Raw genomic sequence first — 25,571 nt, 5'->3', positions numbered from 1 at the left:
AATGTTCTCGTTTTCCTTTTCAGATGTCACGGAAGGCTGGAGCTGGATTTCAGGAAGGTAAGTTGAAGATTGTCCTGTTTTCAGGTGCAGAAGAAGAAGATCAGCTGGAGCCGACACGGTGAGCGTCCTGCTGCTATTGCAGAATAACGCGAAGCACGTGAAACCAATCGGGTGTGGTTTAAATAGCCTTCAGTAGTGCTTAGGCGTCTTCTTCCACAGCCTCCAGAGGTAAGAAAAGAGTTCCAGTATGTGGTTCTTGGGAGTGGTGCTGGCCCCACCCAGCAGTTAAAGTAGTCCCAGCAGGATTGGATGAAGAGTTCATCCTGCAGGTAGGAAGGCAGCATGGTCTGCAGCAGGTAAGTCCACCCAAGCACCAATCCCTTTTATATGAGCCCGGGGCTTCCAGTGCCGGGACTGGGTCCCTTTATGAGCATGAGCCTGGCACCACTGGCGCCAGGACAAGGTCCAAAAGGCCCCTACGGGGGCCGGCTGGTGCCTGGAATGAGGATCATGACCCTGCTTCCAAGGATGTTGGGCTAGGTCTGACACCTTGGGGCCAGTGGTTATGACAGCACCCCCCCTCAAGGCCCCTCCCAAATTGGTCTTCCCCGGAGGCTTTGGTTTGTTGGGGAAGGTCCGATGAAATTTTCTGATTAGACGAGGAGCATGGACATTTTCTGAAGGTTCCCAAGATCTCTCCTGGGGGCCATACCCTTTCCAATCAATCAGGTAATACAGTTTTGACTTGAAAAATTTAGAATCCAAGATGTTCTGAACCTCGTATTCGGTTTCTCCGTCTACTTGGATTGGCTCTGGAGGTTTAGTCAGACGGGTTCTGGGTTGCATAGGTTTCAGGAGTGAAACATGGAATACAGGGTGTATTTTCATCCGAGTGGGCAATTCTAATTTAACTGCCACAGGATTTATCACAGCCGTGATCGCGTAGGGTCCTAAGTACTTTGGGTTAAAGGTGCGTGGTCCTTTTAGAGATAGATGTTTAGTAGACAGCCAGACTTGGTCTCCTACTTGGTACTGAGGGGCCTCTTTCCGATGTTGATCAGCACCTTTCTTATAAGATTCTTTGGCTCGTTGAAGGTGTGCGATGGCTTCCTTAAATGTTTGAGTTATGGTCGCATGAAGATGGTCCACAGCGGGTGTTCCTAGATCTTGGGCGGATCTAAATTAGAGGTCCGAGGATGAACCCCATACAACAGGAAGAAAGGGGTTTTACCTGTTCCGGTATGTATTGAGTTGTTGTACGCATATTCAGCAATCCAAAGAATGTCCCTCCAAGTACCCTCTGATTGTTGTAACATGCAACGAAGATACTGTTCCAGAGTTTGGTTAGTCCTCTCAGTCTGTCCGTCAGTTTGAGGGTGGTGGCTGGTAGAGAGTCGCACGTCAATTTGTGCAAGACGACAACAACTCCTCCAGAAATGGGAAATGAATTGACTCCCTCGATCAGAGATTAGGACTGAAGGGAACCCGTGCAAGCGAACGATGTTTTCAAGGAATTCTCGGGCTAGAATGGAAGCTGTGGGTAATCCTTTCAGTGGAACAAAATGAGCCATCTTTGAAAAAAGATCGACAATTACTAGAATTGTATTATATCCGGAACAAGGGGGTAAATCCGTGATAAAATCCATTGAGAGGGTGTGCCAAGGGCACGGTGGAATGTCTATCGGATGCAGTAGCCCGGCTGGTTTTTCTCTCTGGCTCTTGTTTTGTGCACAAATGCCGCATGAGGCCACAAAGTCTTTGATATCCTTTCTCCAGGACGGCCACCAGAAATGTCTTTTAATTTTTTCGGAGGTTTTGGCTACACCCGTATGTCCCTCTATTAAGGAATCATGATAGCAGGTGATGACCTGTTTCTGTAAGTCATCACACGGTAAATAAAGTCTGCCTTGGAAGTATAATAGATCTTGTTCTATCGTAAAATCCTTTCCTTTCTGCAGCCAAGTCAAGGAATCTTCGGGAGTTATTACTTGCTTGATCTTCTTTTTTATGTCGTCAAGAGACATTGTGTTGATGACTCCCAAAATCTTTTGTTCGGGGATTATGGGTACTGGTTCTGGATTAGCTGCGAGTTCGTTAACACCTATTCGTGAAAGGGCATCCGCTTTTCCGTTTTTGACGCCCGGCCGAAACGTTATCACAAAATCATATTCCGCGAAAAATAAAGCCCAACGGAGTTGTCTTGAAGATTGGGCCTTGGCTGACTTCAAATATTGGAGATTACGATGATCAGTAATTACAGTGACAGTGTGCCAGGCTCCTAGGAGATAATGCCGCCAGGCCTTAAAGGCGGACTTGATTGCCAGAAGTTCCTTGTCCGTGATTGTGTAATTGATTTCCAGGGCCGAAAATTTGCGGGACCAAAACGCCACAGGGTGTAATTGGTGTGTTTCAGGATCTCTTTGTGACAAAACTGCCCCCATTGCAAGGCTAGATGCGTCGGTCTCGACGATATAAGGAAGGTCTGGACGGGGATGTTTCAGGACTGGAGCAGAAATAAATTTGGCTTTCAAATCTTGGAAGGCTTGTTCGGCCTCTGGAGTCCACTCAAATTTTTTGTTCTTTCTTAGGAGAGCCGTGATAGGTTGGACTATTCGAGAGAATTCGGGGATAAACCTTCGGTAAAAATTAGCGAAGCCCAACATGCTCTGTACTCCTTTTACCGAAGTCGGAGATGGCCATTTGGTGATAGTATCCACTTTTCTTGTGTCCATGTGAACACCGTTGGGTGATAAAATGAACCCCAAAAATTCGACTTCCTTTACATGAAAGGTACACTTTTCCAACTTAGCAAATAAACGATGGTGGCGAAGCCTCTGCAAAACTGCGGTGACATGTCGTCGGTGTTCAGCTTCTGAGGAGGAGTATACCAAGATGTCATCAATGTAGATGACTACACAAACATCAATAAGCTCTCGGAGAACGTCATTCATAAAGAACTGGAAGGCGGCCGGTGCATTACATAGTCCAAAAGGCATTACTTGATACTCGAATAATCCGTATTTTGTGTGAAAGGCCGTCTTCCATTCGTCCCCCTCCCTGATTCGTACCAAGTGGTAGGCTCCTCTGAGATCTAGTTTTGTGTAAATGCAGGCGCCCTTTACTTGGTCCAATAGTTCGGGAATCAGAGGCAGCGGGTACCTGTTTTTGACTGTAATCTGGTTCAGGGCGCGATAATCTATACACGTTCTCAGGTCACCTTCCTTTTTTGGGACGAAGAACAAAGCTGAAGAAGCTGGAGATTTTGAGGGACGAATAAATCCGTTAGCCAGGTACTGGTCCAAGTATTGTCTGAGGTGAAGATTTTCTGGCTCAGTAAGAGCATATATTCTACTGCACGGTGGAGTGGATCCTGGTATCAGGTCTATCTGGCAGTCGTATGACCTGTGCGGAGGCAAGGTGTTGGCCTGATCTTTCTGGAAGACATCACTAAACTCTTGATATTCAGGAGGCAATTGGAGGTTCACGGAAGCGATGGCTGCCAGCCTGATGTCGGGCCGAGAATAACAAGTTTGGGCGCACTCTGGAAACCGGATTACCTTGGCTCGCCAGTCGATCTGAGGATTGTGTTTTTCCAACCAAGGAACTCCTAGAATTACTTGAAACTGCGGGGCCTTGATTACATCAAACACGATTCCTTCCCGATGTCCGTCCTGGCAAAGCAGCGTCACTTCCACGGTGGTGTGAGACACTGGTCCGGAAACTATTTCTGTACCATCCACTGTAGTGATTACATCTTTTACCAATTTAGGACACAAAGGAAGATTCATCCTAGCTGCCATATCTTGATCCACGTAGTTACCGATTGATCCGCTATCAATGAATGCCTTAATAGCATGCATACGATCTGGTTGGTCGGGGCTTATGAGGACCATAGGCAGTACGAAATGCGAGGTCAAGGAACTGGTTTTTACGCTCGGCAAGCGGACCTCTACGCTTGCCGGGCGAGGTCATTTCCCAATTCTTGTTGTTTTGCATCCTTTTCGGAAGCTCCCAAGGCTTTCTTGACCGGTTTCACTGAACAATCTCGAAGGAAGTGTCCAGACTTCCCACAGTAGAGGCATAGCTGTAACTGTCTTCGCCTTTCTCGTTCCTTTTGAGTTAAAGGTCCTTTCACGATGCCTATCTGCATGGGTTCCACGGAATCATTTCCTTTAGCAGGGTTTTGAGTCTTTGAGAACGCCCTAGTTTCAAATCTGGAGCGATCGGCCTTTCTATTCTGTAGTTGATACTCTAATTGAACTACTAAGTCGATATAATCGGAGCACTCTTGCGGAGGATTTACCACCTGTGCTAAGACATCTTTAAGTTCTCCACGTAGCCCCCTGTGGAAAAGCGTGATCCTCTTGTCTTCAGGCCACCTGGTTTCAACCACCAGTCTGTTAAAAGATGCTATGTACGCCAGGAGAACTTGGTTACCTTGTCTTAGCGATAGGAGTTCATTGTCCAAGGCCTGCCCTTGTGAATGCCGTGCGAACAACTTTTCCATACTGGCCTGAAAGTCTTGGAAGTTTTGGAGGATCGGATCATCCTGTGTCACTAAAGGAATGGACCAATCAGCCGCATTGCCACTAAGATAAGAAAGTACGAACGCTACTTTAGCTTGGTCAGCAGGGAATGCAGCGGGTCTACACAAAAAGTGCAAGCGGCATTGGTTGATGAATACTGCGTAGCGTCTAGGATCACCTGAGAAACGTTCTGGTGGAGCCAGGGGCACGTTCCCTGGCAGATTAATCTGCACCGGATTGCTTGAGGTTGTATGTGGATAATTCCCTCCCGAGGTAGGCAAAGGTGCTTGCCCAGCTTGAATTTGTAGCAATTGCCTGGCCAGGTCGTCCGCTCGCTCTTTGGAAACGATCAATTCCCTTCGTAAGGCATTTGTTTCTTGACGAGATGCATGTACCTCAGCCCTCAGCTCCCCAAGCAATTGGGCCAATTGGTCTGTATCCGAGGTTTCCATTGCGCCTGGGTGGGATATTTGTGGTAGGCTTCGCGTTCTGTAACGCTCACCTGAATCCCTCGGAGGCGCGGGTCTGGTCTGGGCGTTCTCCGAACCTTCCAGAGTCACTCGCAGGTCTTTGGCACCACCCTGGAAGGGCCCCCTCCTTACTGTGATCTTAATCCGGAGAGTGAGATGTCTGCGGGCAGAGAGGAAACAGGGGTTAACGTCTGCCTGACGGGGTTTCGGCCCTTTCCCCTTCCTGACACTCCAACGACTCCCCTAGGCCGCACGTGCTCACCTTAGGTAAGTAAATGCGGCGCTCTCCATCCTGCGTCTGTGCAGGGGCGCTGTAGCCAGTTACTTCACTGGACGATAGTTCAGCCTTTTATTGCGGAGGTAGAGTCCAGAAGGCAAGACCGTCGTTAGCTGCACGAACGGTAAGTGCCTTATTTGAGTCTTTTATTGTCCTTTCAGAATCTTGCCTCTTTGCAGGTCCGGTATGTTGATCCGGTAAGTGGAAAAGTCCGGAGTTTTTTGCAGGCAAGCAAAAGGTTCATCTGAAGTTAAATGCACTTTTAAATGTCTTTTTCCCCTTTTCTTTCAGGTCGCGGTGCAACCGGCGATGAAGACTGATGCCGAAGGATCGTGCCGGAGGACCACTTGAGGCACGTGAGTAGAAATGGAGTCCTGAGCTCTAATAATGTCCTTCTTGTATTTTACAGGTGCGGACAAATGGCGCAGAACGGAGCTCGCGGAGACCGTGGCACAGGTAAGCAGATATCATGGAGTTATCGCTAACCTGTATTCTTTGTTGTTGCAGATGGCTGGAGAACGAAGAATCGCGGCACGGGGCCTTGGAAGGCGCCGACCGGTGGTAAGAGCAGCTCTGGTATTTTCTCGTGCTACTCTAATGTTCTCGTTTTCCTTTTCAGATGTCACGGAAGGCTGGAGCTGGATTTCAGGAAGGTAAGTTGAAGATTGTCCTGTTTTCAGGTGCAGAAGAAGAAGATCAGCTGGAGCCGACACGGTGAGCGTCCTGCTGCTATTGCAGAATAACGCGAAGCACGTGAAACCAATCGGGTGTGGTTTAAATAGCCTTCAGTAGTGCTTAGGCGTCTTCTTCCACAGCCTCCAGAGGTAAGAAAAGAGTTCCAGTATGTGGTTCTTGGGAGTGGTGCTGGCCCCACCCAGCAGTTAAAGTAGTCCCAGCAGGATTGGATGAAGAGTTCATCCTGCAGGTAGGAAGGCAGCATGGTCTGCAGCAGGTAAGTCCACCCAAGCACCAATCCCTTTTATATGAGCCCGGCGCTTCCAGTGCCGGGACTGGGTCCCTTTATGAGCATGAGCCTGGCGCCACTGGCGCCAGGACAAGGTCCAAAAGGCCCCTACGGGGGCCGGCTGGTGCCTGGAATGAGGATCATGACCCTGCTTCCAAGGATGTTGGGCTAGGTCTGACACCTTGGGGCCAGTGGTCATGACAAATATGATATAATTATCTGTAAAAGCATTGAAAAAGACCAAATTGAGAACGTGATTGATCAAGTACAACTGGGAAATAAGAATGGTCCTCTTAGTAAACACATTGAAATAGATAAATGGATCCCTGATGAAAATTATGTACAAGATGGTTGAAATGAGGTAGAAATCAAAAATAGAATGATTGTATCCTGGAACAGTAGGGGATTCCGTTCAATATTACAGATAGAAAGCATTATTTTTTAAAAGGATGTGACATCTTTGCTATTCAGGAAACCTGAGTAACTGTTACGATCCTGTTAGATGGATATAATGTATTTACGTACCCAGCAAAGTTGGGCCACAGAGGAAGACCATGTGGTGGTTTATGTGTGGGGGTGAAAAATACATATGGTGCCAGTTTATTTGATAGATATGGTAAATCAGACTCAGTCCTATGTGTTATGATTGAGAGAAAGGGGATTGAGAAAGATCTTCTGTTGATAAATGTGTACCCTCGGCCAGCTGGAGCGAATCTGAGTGAAGTTATCAGGGTGGTGGAGGCAATTATGGAGGGTTGGCACATGGAAGCTCCTAAATCAGAGGTAATAATACTGGGGGATTTCAATGCATACTGTGATACGGCCATGTCTACGATTGCTGATTGGGAGATGATGGGTGGAGATCCTGAGGCACCCTGCCCCACGGTTGATATGGGGAAAGGTACAGATAGAGGTAAATCTATACAGGCCTCTACAGGTATCATATGGATGGATCTGATGAATGGTTTCAAATGTATAAAACCTACAAATAAAGCAATCTCTTGTCCTACATGGTCAAATGGAAGTGTCTCATATAGATTGGATTACATGTTTATAAACAGGAGATTGGAAGAGAAAATTATTGAGTTTGTACATATTCCAACGCCCTTTAGTGAGTGATCATGTAATTCTGAAATGTACATTGTCGTGTACTCAAAGGAAAAAAGTATGCTACCCAGAATCGAATATCGAATTTCATATCATTCGGAATAGGGTTTGTTGGACTGAGAATAATTTAATAAATTTGATAAGGTCTTTGATATTCTGCCTTTGCATGGACAGGATCTATTATTGAATGATTCCCAGGTGATTAGTAATTTATTGGGTTTGATCCAGACAAAAGAGAGTAGAATAACAATTAATAAAAAAGCCAAGGGTAAAGCATAAAAATCCATATGATAGCCGAATAGCAAGTAAAAAGAGGGAGGAAAGAGGGCAAATAAAGTTAGTAAAAAAGGATCCCAATCTAAAAGAGGAAGATAGCTCCCAAAATATAAAAAAGCTACAGATTAAATATAACAAACTGGATAAAGGCATATAAATACAACCTCCATAATGCAAATTGGCAAATATTATTTAAGTTATGTAGGACACATGATGCCAAAAAAATGTGGTATCTATATCACCAATTTATAATGGAAGAAGACAATGCGGATATAAATATTATTCCCTTAGAGGTTTGGCAAGAGTTCATTGGTACCAGGTTTTTTAATGTTGATAACTCGGTATCTATTATAGAGAGATAAGATAAACAATTGGGTACTGCCCTATTTCTGTTGACGGGGGGTCGAATCTGTGCAGTGGGGAGAGTTATACGGTAAAACCAATGGGAAAATACAGATCGACTACCCCTCTCTAGAGGTCCCTTTAGCACAACAGGCAAGAGCATCGGAATCTACTATGTCATTTGGTAGATTGACCACCTATTCCCATTTTGGCACTTCTCTATATCACAAACATTTTTTCAAAAACAATTCTCTCTATTTTTTTAAAAAAACATTGTAAAAGCATGTCATCATTGACTTAATAATCACCATTCACCACTATCATACACAGTTTTCTTCACTAATGGGGTAAATCAATTTTGCTTTTCATTAGGAAACACAACAATCGTTTGGTTATGCACAAGAGATAGGGAAAAACATCTTAAGTTCCCTAGTCGGGCGACATATTTTTCGGCCCTTTTTGCGTGTACAACACCCTCTCAAAGGCTGTCACTTAATGTGATTATTGGGCCATCTTCAAGACAAAGCAATATAATCATGAAACTCAATTTCATTTCCCAATGGTAAATCTTCTGATCTTAAAATAATGCATAAAAAACTTCTTTTAGTAACATTGGAGTGCCAAACTGGCATTGTTTTACAGGTGATGTCTCATTTCTTATCAGAAAAATCGACCCGGTCACTGACCTGTTGTCCACACATTACTTTTTGGGACATCTGAGCACACACACTGACTTGTGTTATTCTTGTCACCAGTCTTTTAGTGACCTAAGAAGAAAACTGAAACTATAATACTGGACTCCTACATTTCATTTTTTACATTGTTAAATGTCAATTGGTATTGTGAATGTTTGTACGTCACTTACATATTCACAGTTATCCAACTGTTTATTTTCGTGCTGGCTTCAACCTGCTTTGGCAGTAATACACCTGCTAGATGGCGTGCTGACTTCTCCCCACCTAGATTTGGATGGTGGGGGAAAAGATGTATCGAGGAAGAGCCCACTTTATTAGAACGCCAGTCGGTTTCTATGAAAGAAAAGGCGGGGCGTGTGTTAATTTTCACATATTTCATTATAGATTTCACAAACAATTCTGTATTTTACACGAAAGAGGGTGCTCCTTTTACATGCTCAATGTATTACATCAGCTTATTTAGCAGGTGAAAGCACCCACATACTGTCCCTTATATCTTGGTATCCCAAATATTAGCCTCCCGTTTGATATTTTCCGACTTGTCTATATCATAAACGTAGGTGTATTTGGTGGCTAAATGCCCATTGGGGGTTAACCCTGTTCAAAAGAAGGCCGATATATCATGGTGTCCTAGTGCCAGATCTCGCCATTTTTCACTTTCCTCAGTGCTTTACTGAGTCATGTTCTTTCTTCCTCAATCCCATAGTGTATAGTTCCGGAGAGAAAGGGGCATGAACCTTCTTATGCTGGTTCCGGTCATCTGATTTGGAATACTGAGTCATGTGATGCGCAATGTGTTGTTCTTAGCAACGCTTCATTCAATGTGTATTAATTAAACACTGCCATTCATGCACATATGAATTGTGTGGCTCTTTCAGTTCTACTTTACATATAGTATGGCTCTTTTTTGCTTTTCTTTAGTTCTGTCTTGCAGATATCTTTGTGATGATGCGAGTTGGATGCATGATGTTTGTACATTACCGTTTATCTTAGTAAAGGGGACCATCTTGTTTTGTCTGGAGTGGGCCACTACAGAACTCATATACCATGGACCTACACATAGCCGCTCCATCGACTTGAGTTCATATTTTGAAATCTTTTAAAGTGAATGAGCCTCCTCTTTTTGCATATGTTCAGCTCGGATCTCTTTGAGTTTTGCTTTTTGACTCACTTTCCATAGATTTAAAAGAAGGCATATTCCGCCGCTACTTCAGTTTAATAGAAGGTATACACCTTCAAAGTGTCGGCGCGTGACATTCAGTAAATTAGTGTGGTTTAACACGTTCTCAATTTGTCTGTGGTACTCCCGAACACATGTTGTGCCCATGGTAACCACCTTGCTCGCTCCTTAATATAAGGAAATCTTTTCACTAGTTGTCATAAAACAACTACTGAAGTGTTGTCCATGTTAATAGATTCATATGTAATCAATGATGTAAACCCGAAGGGGGTGTTTTACATGTTTGTTCTTTCACTGAGGATGTTCTTGCTGCAGACCTCAGCGTGGATAGAGGAGTCCAGTTATAATAAGGATACAGGTATCTAATTTCATCCTTGTGGTGTTATTAAAGACACATCTTAAGCCCACTACTGAAGCATTATCCATGTTGATGGATTCATATGTGGTCGATGGTGTAAACCCTAAATAGGGTATTTTACATCTTAGTTCCTTCCCTGAGGCTATTTATGCTGCAGACCTCAGCATGGATAGTGGAGGCCAGTTATAATAAGGATACAGGTATCTCATTTCATCCTTGTGATGTTATCAAAGGAACACACTCCATTCTATAGCGACATTGAGCCCGCGTTTGACGGTATCTAGATCATAGATCCACCTTTGTTCACACTTTGTGAGGCTCAGCTCTGTATTGCCTCCTCTTGGGGGCTGTTTGATGACCTGGATTATGCACCAGAGCATCTCTGTGCATTTATGCTGTTTCAACATATAGTGTGCTACCAGTGGTTTGGAATCTATTTTATTTCTGATGCAGGATTTATGCTAACAGATTCTTTGTCGGATTCTTTGTCGGAACATGGTCACATGGGCATTTGATAGCATATACTGCCCATTGAGTGAGGCAATTGGTAAAGCTTGTGAGTTGGGTCGCTCTGTGTCTTAGCATAATGCTTTTCATATTTTGTGTTTGTTCACATACCGAGCATTTGCCGCATCGGTGATGTCCTACCACTATTATAGAGAGACTTTGGAGAGGAAACAATCTGATATTTCAATTTGGTTGGACGGATGTATTAGATACAATAAAATGTATGAAATCTTCTAGAGCACCCGGGCCAAACCAACTGGGGAATATTGTATTAAAGTGTAACGCTGAAAAATGGGCTACTATATTATATGAACTCTTTAAAACCATTTGTAAATTTGGAACGATACCAGGTAGCTGGAGGAAAGCTATCTTTATCCCTGTGTATAAAAAGGGGGAAGAGAGAACATTGAAAACTATACGTTGTTAGCTATGTCTGACTCCATTTGTTAAATGTTCTGTACTCTGATATTGCAATTGGTGAATAGATGGAGTAGTGAAAACAACTTGATACCCACTATGCAGACGGGATTTAGAGTGGGACACTGTACTACTGATAATATTATGACTTTGAATGTTTTGGTGGCGGAAGCAAAGAGGAAAACAAAATTATATGCCAGTTTTAATGATTTTAGCAGGGCATTTGATTGTGTAGATAGGGGGTGACTTTGGGGAAAATTAGAAAGATGGAAAATGTGTCCTATAGTCCTCCACGTTTGAAAAGAGATGTATAGAGATATCACAGTGGTGATGTATCTGAACAAAGGCAAGGACAGAATTAGCCCTATTAATATCAATATGGGCTTGACACAAGGGTGTGTCACCTCCCCCACTCTATACAATGTATATGTCTCAGATACGGGGGAAAGCTTTGATCAGGTACAGAACTTCCCACCAAAAATTGGGGACACGACTATATGTTGGTTATCATACGCAGATGATACAATTCTTATTGATAAAACCCCTATTGGCCATGTAGTTATGGTTAAGTTGCTGTTTCCATAGGAAGAGCACTTTTTGGGCGGCATATAGCTTTGCTCCCCCTGGAGGAATCCTCACCGAACTTTGCAAAAAAAGTATATGGGCCACTCTGAATTTTTTTGCACAGTTTGGAGAACGTCTTTTTTTCCCCATAGACTGAATGGGGGAAAAACTTTGCGCACGGCTACAGGTCAAACCGATGGACGGATTTTAACAAAATCTGCAGCAGGTACAGGGGCTTGGTCCAGAAAGCATGCTTTTGTAAATTTGGTGACCATCCGTGCAGTATTTTTCTTTATAATCATCAAAAAGTAGGTCTGAAAAAATTAGTGATATCTATGTCCGCTCCGCGGTCACACTTCCCTGTTCGGTCCACGAACAAGGTACCGATTGGCTATGGGGCTGGCGTCATGACCTCGGACACGCGACGTCTCTGCCCATTGGCTGCTGCGAGACGTGTTCTGCGTCAGATTGTTTGGATGCGCCCGACATCTTGGATTCGCCGAAAACGGAGCAACAACCAGCGTACACATGCTCTATTCATGAAACTCTTTTGCTGTGTCACAGAGCATTGGGAAAGGTTCAGATAGTAAGACATGGGTGATCAACGCATTTGTTCTGGGGGTCGGTCTTCATGATGTAATTTCTATGGACACCTTGTACACACAGTAAATGTGGGGTGTAATAACGATAGCACTTCAATCCATGCAGTGGACAAGAAACTTCTAACTGTTGAAAGCACACGCGTATTGGTAGGCAACATTGGAATTGACAACATGCCGTGAATGCATTATTTTTTCCGATGGCTATTATTATATTCATTAGTACCCCGCCATGGGTGTCAAATGCTACAGTGGTTGTGGCCAGGGCTTGGCTGCATGGCCGTCGGACGAAGGCCAAAGGCCTTACTTCTAAGACTGTAGGCCCTGGCCACAACCACCGCCGCATGTGCCACCCATGCATACACCCGTAGTGCAGCTTTTTCATTGGGAAGTTGTGGCGAGTGCATGCAGTCTTGAGTGCATGGCCAAAGGCCATGCCCCCAAGAACAAAATGATAAGTACTAGACGTGGAAGCCACTGCACACCCATCCCATGTAAGATCTCCAGACATACAGCTAGGAGTGAAGCCTCTGGGCAGATGCACTGAAGGATAACACACCTATAGAATAACCCCTACTACTACATCACTGTGGTGGTTGTTGGGAGACCCTGTACTCTTGGGTCCAATAATACACTTATACCTCTTAATGACGTATGTTGTATGGCCTCCTTGTACGCACAGAAAATGAGGGGTCCAATAAGGCCAGTATTTCAGCAGTGCAGGGGAGTTGTTAGAGTTGTAAGGACACGTGTGGTGTAAGGGAATATTGAAATTGACACCATGCCGTAATTGCTATACTTTTTCCTAAATTGTTATTGTTGTAAGGACACGTGTGGTGTTAGGGAACATTGAAATCGAAAGCCGGTAGCATGTGCCAGCCATGCATACACCCGTAGTATTGTGTCTCGATTGTCAAGTAGTGGGGAGCACGTCCAGTCTTGGGTGCAGGGCCAAAGGCCATGCACCCAAGAACAAAGTTATAAGTACTACATGTGCAAGCCACTGCACACCCATCCCATGTAAGTTCTATGGACATGCAGCTAGGAGGGAAGCCTCTGGCCAGAAGCACTGAAGGATATCACACCTATAGAAAAACTGCCACTACCACACATCACTGAGGTGTTTGTGGAGAGACCTGCACTCTTGGGTGCATGGCCAAAGGCCATGCACCCAAGCCTGAAGTCATAAGCAGTGCAGTTACAAGTCAATATGGGTGTGGTGTAATGCGCTAGTTGTGTTGACGCCCTATTGTCTTAGCTTCATGGCTGCAGACAATGGTCCGAAAAGTAAATTTATAAGTAGGTAATTTACAAGGACCATGGTTTTGATATGCAGCGATGGTTGTGGATAGGAACTATACTCCTTGTACCTTGGTCGTAAGGCATAGGTGGTAGTTTACTCACCGAAGATGCAAGGGCCAGCCTGCAGGCACTGCAGCACATTAGTACCATAGATTAGACGCGTACATTCCCATGTGTAGAAAATGACTGCCAATATACTTACTCCTTACTTTGTTCAGAATCCACATCCATTTTTTAAGTGGCTATCGTACTTGGCCGAAGTATCACTTTTTCCCTTTCTGTGATGAAAGAAAAAGGTGTGTTAGTGTTTGCATTTTTTGAAAATTTACTACATTGCATAATAGACAGTTAACCTTTTTTTTTACCCTCATATTTAGTTTACAAACCAGTGTACTGTGCATTGCACTCAGTTTCTGTGTTTGCTTTTCTAATCCTTGGGTCTGGGGAAAAAAATCCTTGTCGGATTAAAAAAAACCTTCATTTCCTATGGTACTAACTACTTCCTTGTTTCCTTTGAGTGTTTCTTTCATCTTTCAGATCAATGTTATGTTTGTTGCTTTCCTGCCCATTTTTAACAACAGTTAGATACCTGTAGGTGTATTCTAATTGTGTGTTAGTTCCTACAGATTTGTTATACTCATTCATTTGTGTCGTTGTTATATCTTGTTTCCTTCATCTTTCCCATCACCGTTTTGTTTGTTGCCTTCCTGCCAATTTTTAACAACAGTTAAATACCTGTACGCGTATTCTACCTGTGCATTTGTTTCCAACGATCTGTGATAATCATTTATTTGTGTCATTCTTCCATCCAGTTGGGTAGTTAGATACCTGTGGCTGTATTCTAACTGTTTGTAGTCTTTCACATAATTTGTTGACAATCTTCAAGTACACATTATTTCGAAAATTTTGGCTTTAAGAACATTAAATAAGCATTTGTTATGTTAGCTGACAATCTCTGCTTTAGAGTAAGGGTGCTATAATTACATTCGAACCATCCAGAATTCTTTTTAATGTATGCAGTGTAGTGACCTGCATTGGTTGTAGCTCCTGCATGGTAGATTATTCCTACTGTTGTAAAGGTTTTCTTTCCAAGTGACACTTGACCGTGTGTGAATCAAGTCAGTTTGCAGTTGTTTTTGGTGCCATCTGCATTATAACGTAGAAGCATAAGTATTATGTAGGCACTGTGTGATTGTATCAGTAAGGTGGAGCGATTGTCTGAATTGCAAATACTACATAATCTGCCATGGTTTGCATTTTGTACAAGTTGCTGAAATGGAATGCTCTCACAATTTGGTATGGAAACATACACAAATCGCTCATTTGGGATTTCCTCCTGTATCACTTTGCTACAGAGAGTGCATGTATGTTTCCACATGTATGAAATTTGGAAGATTTCATTTACAGGTATGCTTTTGTTTTCCAATACTAATAGTATGTACATTAGAAATTCTTGTGGATCTTCTTGTGAGTTCATAGTGAATCTCACCATTCCAGCACAGCCCAATTGTTGCCTTACTCCATGAATACTGTATGTGTTGTCGGGATTGCTTGTTGCATTTCTATGCAGCACAAACATTTGCAAACACAATTGGTCTGTACTGTGCAGGTAAATATTGTTAACAATTGGGGGCAATTGAAATAGAATATTCATTGCTACATTTGAATAGCAACTTACCCCACTTTCATTTGCAACTTTGAATGGCCCAGCAAGTTCTGTACCCGAGTGCATTTTTCGTTTTTTCTGTTGCTTCTTTGCCGACGTCCCTGATTTACATTCTCTAACAGGTTGTTCTATGTTTGCGGCAATTGATGAAACTTTACCTTCTTTTCTTTTCTTTGCGGAATTTGCTGTTGAATTCTGTTGCATTTCTGTTTCATTTACTTTTCTTTTACCATGTTTCACTTTATCTGGAACGGGGTATTGTTTCAGATGAGGGGTGTACAGTGAACGCAATCTATTGTATTCTAGAATGCAAGGAATATCAGCTTTGACTTTACTTGAATCAAAGTTTATTAGCAATAGACCGCAAGTGTACGTAAGCGTGATAATGCTACATAGCTCATGCCTTCCTTAAAGACTGTGTTTGCTATATCTATCAACGCTTTGTCTAGGGTAAGACCTTGGGATTTATGAATGGTAACTGCATTTGCAAGAGTTAGAGAAAATTGCTCTCTACGTACATACATGTCTTTGAAGAGAAGGAATCGAGCAATTGAGTGCCCTATCCTTTTCACTTCTAAAACTTTATCAAAGCGAATATTTATAAACTGAATGTTGCTATCACGTGGATATGATTGAAAGCCAACAACTGTGCCGAGTGCTCCATTCACTAGCCCTTGCTCTACGTCAAGGTTACGTTTAAGCATTACTCTACAATTTAAGGATAATTTCAATATGTTATCCAACCCAGCTGTGTTGGAGATTGAATTTTCTAAACTATTTAGTCTTGTTGTGGCTTGCTCACACATGGGTACTGTCATACCATGTACGTCTAGTTTGTCTGTGGTGCTAATTTCTATTATTGGTTGCATTTCTTTCTTTAACATTGTTTCATTGAATTTGAAACATCTTGCAAGAGTTGGCATTAAGGCCATACAATTGACATTTGTGTGTGTTATTTGTTCCATAACATCAGTTGCACATGCATTATCGCCATAAAGTGCATGTATATGCCGGTTTTTCAATACAACTTGTGCTTCTTGCGATAATACACCAACTCTTATACTTTTTTAAGATGTTGGCATAAGTGAGATCTGCAGATTGCCGCATGTTCTCAGTTAATTCTCTGTATTGGAAATGTTGCTAAAGGTTAACATTACCTATGCTACCAACAGTTTTCCGGCAGAGTTTGTGGCCTAAGGTTTTAAAAATGGGTTCACCTTTCACTGGTGTCAATTGTTTAAGATCTCCGAAAACGATAATGTGTTTCCCTGCAAAGAGTTCTTCGTTATTATTTTTAAATACTTCTTGCAATCTGAGATGAATCAAAGCCACCATTAGGTTGGAGACCATGCTCACTTCATCTATTAGTAGCATTTTCATTTGTTTCAATACTCTGCGTAATTCCATTGCAGCTTCTGCAGAAAGTTTGTAGTAGTCTAATTTATTTTGATGCTCTACTGGAAGCAGTAATAATCGGTGTAAAGTCACACCACCTATGTTGTAGGCAGCTAAACCTGTGGGGGCCATTACAACAGCTGACAGTTTGTTGTTTGTCAATTGTTGAAGGAACTTGCTGATGATTTTGATTAAGAATGTTTTCCCTGATCCAGCTTCACCACTGACATACAGCAGTATAGGTTTGTAATTTTGGCAGGTACATTCTTTATTTTTGTGTTGTACACCTTGTACAATTTGTTTTGTTACATCTTTAAAAATGGTGCGCTGATCGTTGTTAAGTTTTGATTGTTGTACAGTTAAGTCTTCTGTATCTTCTTGATACTGACACATGGTGTTTTCTACTTCTGCCATGGCTACTTCAGCCTCATTTGCTATTAATGGTTGTCCTAGTGGTTCTTGACTTCCTGTTACAGAAGGCTGACTACTGTTGGAAGAGTCCTTATCTAGTTGGGCCTGAAGTTCTTCTTCCTGTTTCTGCTCATTGTGTAACATTGTTTTGTACTGCGTAAAGTTCACATCGGTGATAGTGCTTTCATTTGCTTTGAAAGCATCTTCATAGCAGTCATAATTATCTAGTATGTCTTCCTCTTTTCTCCATGGTTTGAAAAGTTGTAACAGAGACATGTAATATAGTTCTTTCTGTTGAGGAGTTTTTAATGACAATTCTACATGATTAATTAAGCTTCGTTTGGTAAGTTTCACTAAGCTCCCTTCACAATTGGTCACTCTATATCTACGTTTGCTTTCATCGGGTTTTACATTATTTTTGTATGCAAAGTTTTGAGCTATGTGATATAGACACATGCTTTCCAGAGTGATACTCCTGTTCAGATAGTATGTGTCCAGTAAATTGTTTTTTAGTATGTCTTGGCTGTTGGGATCATTTCTGGCAATTGTTTCTATGTCCTCATATGATTTCAGCACTCTTTTTCTAGATTTTGCAGGACCAAGACTTAGCCATACTATGTTGTCTGATTTTCCATACAAAGCAGTGGCAGTTAAACAATCTGCTGCTTCATAGGCACCACATTCTCTACGAGAGAGCATTTGTATGCATAGGCTGTACAATTTCTGTGATAATGTTTTGTCTGATGCTAGGTCATCCCAGAGGTCTTGAAGCTCTGTTTTGTCTGCTTTTGTTAAGTAGGCTGTAACATATCGTGCAACAGGAGTTGAATTGTCTGCAATGTACTGCACATCTATGTTTGCATTCCATAAGAGGGCAATGATTGCATTGTAATCATTGATACATTTTGATTCTTCCCTTCTTTTTATGTAATACGTGTTTTTAGGTGATTTACCTTTAACACTATTTCGAACTGAAGACATGAAGTTGTTTACTTCACCTGGTTCTGTAACTGTTATAGGGAAACCAAAGCGGCATTTGGTGTAGTATTTACCTTTGTTTTTGTATTTGCGGCGACAGTATTTGCCACATTTGTGTCTTTGAAATTGTAAAATCTGTCCATGCAGCTCACTATGTGTCTGTTGTGAAGGGATTTCACATGTGACATATTTTTGGATAAACTGCAAAACAGTGCTATCACTATCGTGCCCAAATTTCAGTGCACCTTTGATCCATAACAGCATGTGAATATGTGGTGCTCCTCTCGCTTGATATTCTTTTCTCCAAAAGAAGTGTTGCACTTCACCAAGGGGAGGAACAGTTTTATTGCAAATAAAGTGTAGCATGGCAATGAAACGATGATGGAAATATCTTGAGAAACTGGATCTAGTGAGCCAAGTTCTCCAGGTGTTAATATATCTATGTTGCTTTTGTTGCTGTTTGCTATTCGTAGGAACTCATGTAAATCTTCACATGCATATTCTGCACAACTTAGCGTAACAAACCAAGTCGGTGGGCCAAGGTTTCTGATCATGCAACGCACGTCTCCGTGCCGTCTGAACCAGTGTTCCTTTATACCACGCATGTTTGCAAACAAATTTGTTATACTTGATTGTAAAACCTCATCTTTTTCCTGTACTTTTTGTATTAACTGCGTAGCTGACATATTTTGAAAGTGGGTTCCAGATTTAAAAATGTGTGCAACTCCATAACATAGTGTTGCTAATTCACTTTCATAGAGTAGGTGGAATATGTATTCCACATTTTGTCTAAATCTGGGATCTTGCGAATACATTCGTAATGAGCGGTATTCTGATGCCCCAATCTGAGTGGGTCTATCATCGTATCTTCCACCTTTGCCAGTAGGAAATAGCAGTGGAAAAGCACGTGCTTCTATACTTTTTTCCCAAATACTCATTGGTGATCCTTTGGTTTGTCGCATTTGGTAATTTTCTAGTGCATCATCTATGCTTTCTTTGGAATGCAATGAATAGATTGTGTAATGGTCCAAAAGAGTGGGTACTGTAGCTGGATCCAGAAGTTTGAATCGTCCAGTTTCTGATCGCTCTTGAATTATTTCAGTTGTTTCCCTTAAACTTTCATCAATATGTATTTCCTTGTAGTACTCATTATTGTCTTTTAGATATTGCAATGCTTGTCTAACTTTGTGTAAGTCCACTAATTGTTGTCCTCAAGAATATTACAGAATGCTCTATTGAACGTTCCACTCCTAGAGTGTGTACATTTTCCGTTAGATCTAATGGCAAATAAACTACTTTGCCATGAATGCCTTTCACCAATTCAGAGGTTCCATGTAATAATGTTGCCACAAAAATCTTGCCATGCAAAAATATCGCTGAAAAATGGCCGTTTTTTTGGGGTGACGTTATAGCATGGAAGGGGGACACCCCCGCAACCCCAAACTTTTTTTTTGTAAAGTTATTTTTTTTTTTTGCACCTGTCCCCATATATATGGTCACCCATATAATATCGCTGTGACCTTTTCCCGGCGATATTATTTACAGCGACCATATATATGGGGATAATATTACCTGATACCAATTCAGAGGAAGGTAATTTTGCTGTTTTTGGATGAAGGCGTAATATTGCTTGAAATGGGCGAACTGTTTGAATTATTATGCTCTCATACAAATTGAGCTGTTACAGGATTTTTGGTAATGGAAACAATTCCAAATTATTTTGTAATAGCACGTGAAGGAGTGTGGTTGTTGTCTAATTTTGCAGTACAGTAACTGCAACATATTAGGCGTTCAGTTAGTTCATATTTGTTTTCAGCTAAAAGGTACAAAGCTAATTCAAACCATTTAGAGTCTTCATTGTTTTCTATTTTGTATGATATGTCCACATTTTTTGTGTTCCTTTTGTAAAAGGTTCTACGGCAACACACACACACATGGTTTGGTACTTCAGCCGATGACCTTTTAAATTTTACTATTTATTTTCTGTATGTGTGTAATATAAGGTTGCTATGTGCAGAATTGTTGCTACTATGTTCTAAAACTGTTGAATTTTGTAAGTGGCTCTCACTTCCAAAATACTTTTTCTGAATACGGTTAATTTCTCCTTGTAAGTATTTGGGTGTACAATGCAGAAGAGTGGTATTTAAATTGCCTAATTCTGAAACTGGACTTTTTGTATAGTATATTTTATACACTAAATTTCTTACATTGGAATGATGTATTGATATTCTTTTGATATCATGGAAGGTACTTTTGCAAATAGACCCAGAAATGCAGGCTAATGAATGTCCTTTTAGTCCTGTGGCTTTCCACACTGGATAAATATCCATATTTTGCAGCACTTCCATTTTACTTTTGTCTTTACCTTTTACATATTGATTGAGGAACTGATGTAAAGATTTGAAAGCTTTGTTTGGAATGGCACACATTGATGTGCACGGCCATTTGTGTACTGGACGGTGTGGTTCTGCTGAATCGAGAGGTAATTCTGAGTTTTCAGGTGATAGTTTTGCAAGCAGTGTTTCTTGTTCCATGTTGGTGGTATTGATTTTCTCATACCCTCGTCCCCTGCCACGGATGGCAATTGTGTTTGTTTGATTTTGTTTGTATGCTTCTTCATTAAAATATGGCTCTGTGGTTGTTGTGTGACTCCATTCACCACCACAAACATGTAAGAAATTCCTTTTGTTCACATTCCGTTTATTGCTGAGTTTCTTTTGTAGTTTGGTACTTAGTTTTGTTAGTGCTTTCATCCTAATTAACAGTAATATGAACAACTTCCTTTTGAGAAGGATTGCACTGTCCACGAGAGCTTGCAGGATTAACTTTCTACAGCAGGTTTTAAGGGGTGAGGATGGTTTCGGTCCTCTTCTTAGTAGATTCTGAAGGACTCTGTGATGAAACATTTTTGCAAAAATACTTTTTTTACTATGGGTTCTTCTTACACTGTCAGGATTATTAGGAACTTTGTTAGCTGTACTGGTAGGCGTTTTTTTGACAACATTTTTGTGTTTTGTGACACTTTTTGATGGAGGAGGTACAGTATTGGTAGTTGAGACTTCCTTTATTTTGTTATCCAACTGCATTAGCTGTTTTGTACCAAGATTCTGTACAAACTGTACAACAGGTAGATGTTTACATTGGGCACTTTTATTATCATTTGCTCTACCTCTGTGTTCCTCTCTACGGAATTGCCTTTCGTAGGCATTCTTTGGTGTGTGTTGACAAAAAAATATATACTTTGGTCTGTTGCCCAATGTATGTGTGCAGTGTGCATGTGTGCATGAGTCTGATGGGGAAGCTCTTTGTCATGGTGTGTCAACGTGCACTGCACTCCTGCAATGATTTGGTAAGGCTACTTTACTGTTTGTATACTACTACAATGTGCTTCAGATGAGAGTGCAAAGTGGCCTACTTGTGACGAGAAACATTATTAATAACCGAAATGCCAAAAACTTGCTACAGCAATTTCTTTTCACAATCTAACCTTCTAAGGATTACGTATGTTATTTGAGTACCAAACACACAGGGATTTGTCAGCCATTCTGCCTGTTATTCTTTGTTCAATATAGGGATATATGTAGGTAGATGGTTTACAAATCAATGCTTGCTTTGGTGCCCAAAAAAAACAAATAACACACGCAGCCTCTTTCAGGAGTAGTTACAATATAAAGGTTGTACTGTACTTACTTTTTTGTGCAAGATGAACAGGTTTCTTCGGATATGTCGTCTGTACTGTAGATGCTGTTGATTCTCAGGAGAGTAGTCTTCACTGCGATTCAAAATAAGAAACTCAATTACTTTGTGTGTTTGCAGCAGTGATGATACTGCACACATTAATTGTGCTTCTTTCGTCAGAGCATTGAACTTTCATATTTCAACCCAGTGCACGTGTACATTTCATTTCACTCTGTGCAGTCTTTGCATGGTACTTGCAATATGGTACTTGAAAGTCCTTCAAAATAGCTAAAACGTTTAAGGGTATGGAAATGCCTTGTTGTTTACAAAGTGTTGGTGGATGATTGTGCGACTGCTTAGTTGTGTCCAATGTGGGACTTGCTTTGGTACTGCTGTAGAAAAGGTGGAAGGACTGGGTAAGAGTTACGTGCCGCACCTAGGCAACGCTTGTCCGCTGGTAGGGCATGTCACATACGGGTTTCTACAGCAAATCCTGCATGGAAAGGCGACTGTAAGCATTAGCCAATCAGATGTTCACATTACTCTTTTGTGTCGAAAGACGGTGCGCACACTGAAGCTGGCAGAGGTGGAGAGGGTCAGGGTTTTGATGCCTGGAGAAATTTTTCTGCAAGGCTTACAACACTTTGCCGAGAGTAGGCATGTGGCACACCATTTCGATGTGAGAGGAAAGGAGGTGGTGTGGAGCGCTGACACTGATGCCAATGCTGCGGCAATTCTGCAAGTTTGTAGAGACATGCGTACAATGGCCACTCCTCATGTGGTAATTTTGCACTAAGGTGCTTGCCATTTGGGATACGTGACTTCACGTACTTTGTTGGCAGATTTGGCACAGTTGATTGAAGCTCTCATGACCATCTTCCCAACAACGAAAGTCATTTTTTCTGCTTTACTCCCTAGAGTAAAATGGAGCAACAATTCTGTTTTCTGTCCAGATCAAAGCATCGGGAAGTGTATCATCAATCGTGGCATGCGTGCATTCATGCTACGAGCTTGTATGTTTTTTTGCTGCCACGATAACATTGCTCCAAGCAATGCGGGTTACTTTGAAGGAGATGGTGTAGCGCTATCTTCTTTGGGAAATGCAATGTTCTTTTGGAACGTAAGGCTTGCTTTAGAGAAGGTTCTGTAATGTTTGCAAGAGTAAAGCAAGGACAATAAATACAAAAAATAAAATAAAATACCAGATGTCTGTACGGTATCTGGCCCAAAAAAAAAAAGCCTCTTGTCAAAGCCTACCTTAAAGGGGAAAAAGAGGAATAGTACTTTAATGTACCGTCGTCACGCTCTGATCCTGTACATGTCCACGAACATGGCGGTAGGTTGCAGCCAGCACATATCACCAACAGGCATTCAGGGGTAGAGACGCATGTAAATGAGAATGAGCGCAGCTAGTTATTGGTCCATAAAGTTCAGTAGGTGTGTTCTGACTGACATACTTTAGTAAGACCGTCTTCTCCCTCACAGGAGACCACACAGCCATGGCTTTCCATGCTTGAAAACAGATTATCTGGATTTTGGGAGACTCATGGATACATTGGTTGAAGGTGCATGCAGAAAGGTGCAGTTTATCTACAAATCTCGGATTTCCTCATGTGGAAGTACACTGGCATGGCGTGCGTGGCATGAGATGGCTGGACTTGGTACCTCTCTGTGTTACTTTACTGACAGAGCGTCCTCCAGATATACTGATCAATCATTGCGGAGGAAACAGTTTAGGCCATGTATCTGGAATTTCATTGCAATTTGCAATGAAGGAAGGACTCGCAAAGCTCATGGACATGTTTCCAAATTGTCACATATTATTTTCCCGTATTGCACAAAGACAAATATGGGTGCGCTCTTCTGCGTTTGGTCCACAAATGGAAAAAGCAATGAAAACACTTTGTTTTTTGCAGCACTTTCATTTTCCGCAGAGATGGAGTCCACCTCACATAAGCTGTCAATCAGATTTTTCTTCGCAATGTACAAAATGCATTGCAACCTCTTTTGCAATCACACTAACCTATCTGACAATCCATTTTCACCAATCCACACTTTTTGACCCACACAACACACCACCGAAAGGCTCTTTTCAGAGCTGCCACTTACTCCCAGCGTACACTTCATTGTGTTTGCTCCGCTTGCACCCTCCCTTTTTTCACCTACGGCTGTCCGCAAACTTTTTCAGAACTTCGCGGGCGTCTACGACCGTCACTTCATAGTTCTATTGTTATACTGAGAAAGCCTTTTCTGTAATTTTTGTTGTTTTTACGTTTTTTGCTTAACAGCACACGGCACACTAGGAGAAGAGGCCAAAGGAGGGTGAGGAAGGGACACCAGCCACGGGGATAAGAAAGGGCAAGTGACCAGAGAAAGATTTAGGGTGAGCTTTATTTAGGTATGGAGCAGATCTTCTGGTGCTCTGTGACTGCAGCCTCAAAAGCACTTTGAAAACTCTCCCCCCTGCAGAGTAAATCGTCACAATACGTGCACACTACTGTCACCGTTGAAAGGTAAGGGTCAACAGCATTGCGAATGGCTTGTGAGGCAGCTGGAGGGAGGCGCTCCCCCACAGGAGTGTTTCTTGTGGTGGGAGGATCGGACACGGAGGATGCTGTGGAGGAACTCAATCGACTATGCTCTTCACATGGCACCACCTTGCGAATGTCCACAGTGTGGAACGAAGTGAGGTGTCGCTTCATGGTTGTCGTACCAAAACTGTACGCACTAAATCTCCCGTGATTCAGCACCACCTCGCACTGGTTACACTTCACCAGGTTCGCACATGCTTTTGGTACGTTCCCATAAACGGAAAACAACCGCCACACCCACGACTTCCAGTGAGTGCTCATAGTGAGGAGTTCCTCCGCTTCATTCTCTTCCTCCTCTTCTTCCTCGCTCTCTACATCCTTACCCATATATCTCTGTGCAGGCCCTTGGGGAGGTGGTGGTGGTGGCGGGTTTGGGGGTGGTGCAGAGGCTAAGGACCCAACAGCAGCCATGGAAGCCATACCGATTAGTTTCCTTTTGGTCACTACAGCAGTAAAGGCAGTACACCTCAATCTGCTATAGCTAGAAGGACAATGAAGATGCGCTCAGGGGTGTGGCCATTTGTAGGGGTCGAGGGGTGTGCCTTGTGACCCTCTTCATCCCTACAAAGCGGTACAAAAAATTTACACAGCAAGTCCTGAGGTCAGCTATTGTCTGGGATCTGTCAAATTACATTTTTACACTCTACAATACTTTGCCTTGTGTCTACAAGTTCTTTTGTACTATTGCGGAAGCACACCAACCGCGCAAATTAGTCCCCATGCTCAGTGTGGGTGCGGTCACATGATGACGTCCTCAACACATCTGCATCACTAATGAAAGTCTCCTGGACAGCAAATGCACAGAATCAAACGTGGGCATGCGCGCAAGTGTCCTGCAGACAGTGTTCGGGTTCTCAAAGTAATTCAAAGTGCGACACAAGTGAGACGGACAGTTAGGGACAGCTACGATGTTCGCTATACTTACGTTTGTACTGCGCATGTGCATGCATGCTATGTTCACTGTACGAACAGTTCCAGTGCCTTAGGACAACTCCATTTTGTTTGCCTACGAACTTGCCGGCCACCGCGCCTGTTCTACGGATGCCACCATTTTGGCTGCGACCGATACGGACAGGTATACTGTCCTCAACACACTCCCATTTCGCTCATTTACAGCCATCCCGGACATCTGGTGTGTTCTACGAACATGTTTCATCCACTTTGTAAGCGGTACGGCGAGGTATGATGTCCTTAGGATGCCCCTTTCGGTTTATGTACACACAACTTCACCAGATGGTTCAGACAAACATCAAGTCCATTCTATTTCA

Source organism: Ambystoma mexicanum, chromosome 2p (genome assembly GCF_040938575.1).
Source record: "Ambystoma mexicanum isolate Mex_15411 chromosome 2p, UKY_AmexF1_1, whole genome shotgun sequence".
Taxonomy (NCBI): Eukaryota; Metazoa; Chordata; class Amphibia; order Caudata; family Ambystomatidae; genus Ambystoma; species Ambystoma mexicanum.
This window is presented reverse-complemented; position numbering follows the sequence as displayed.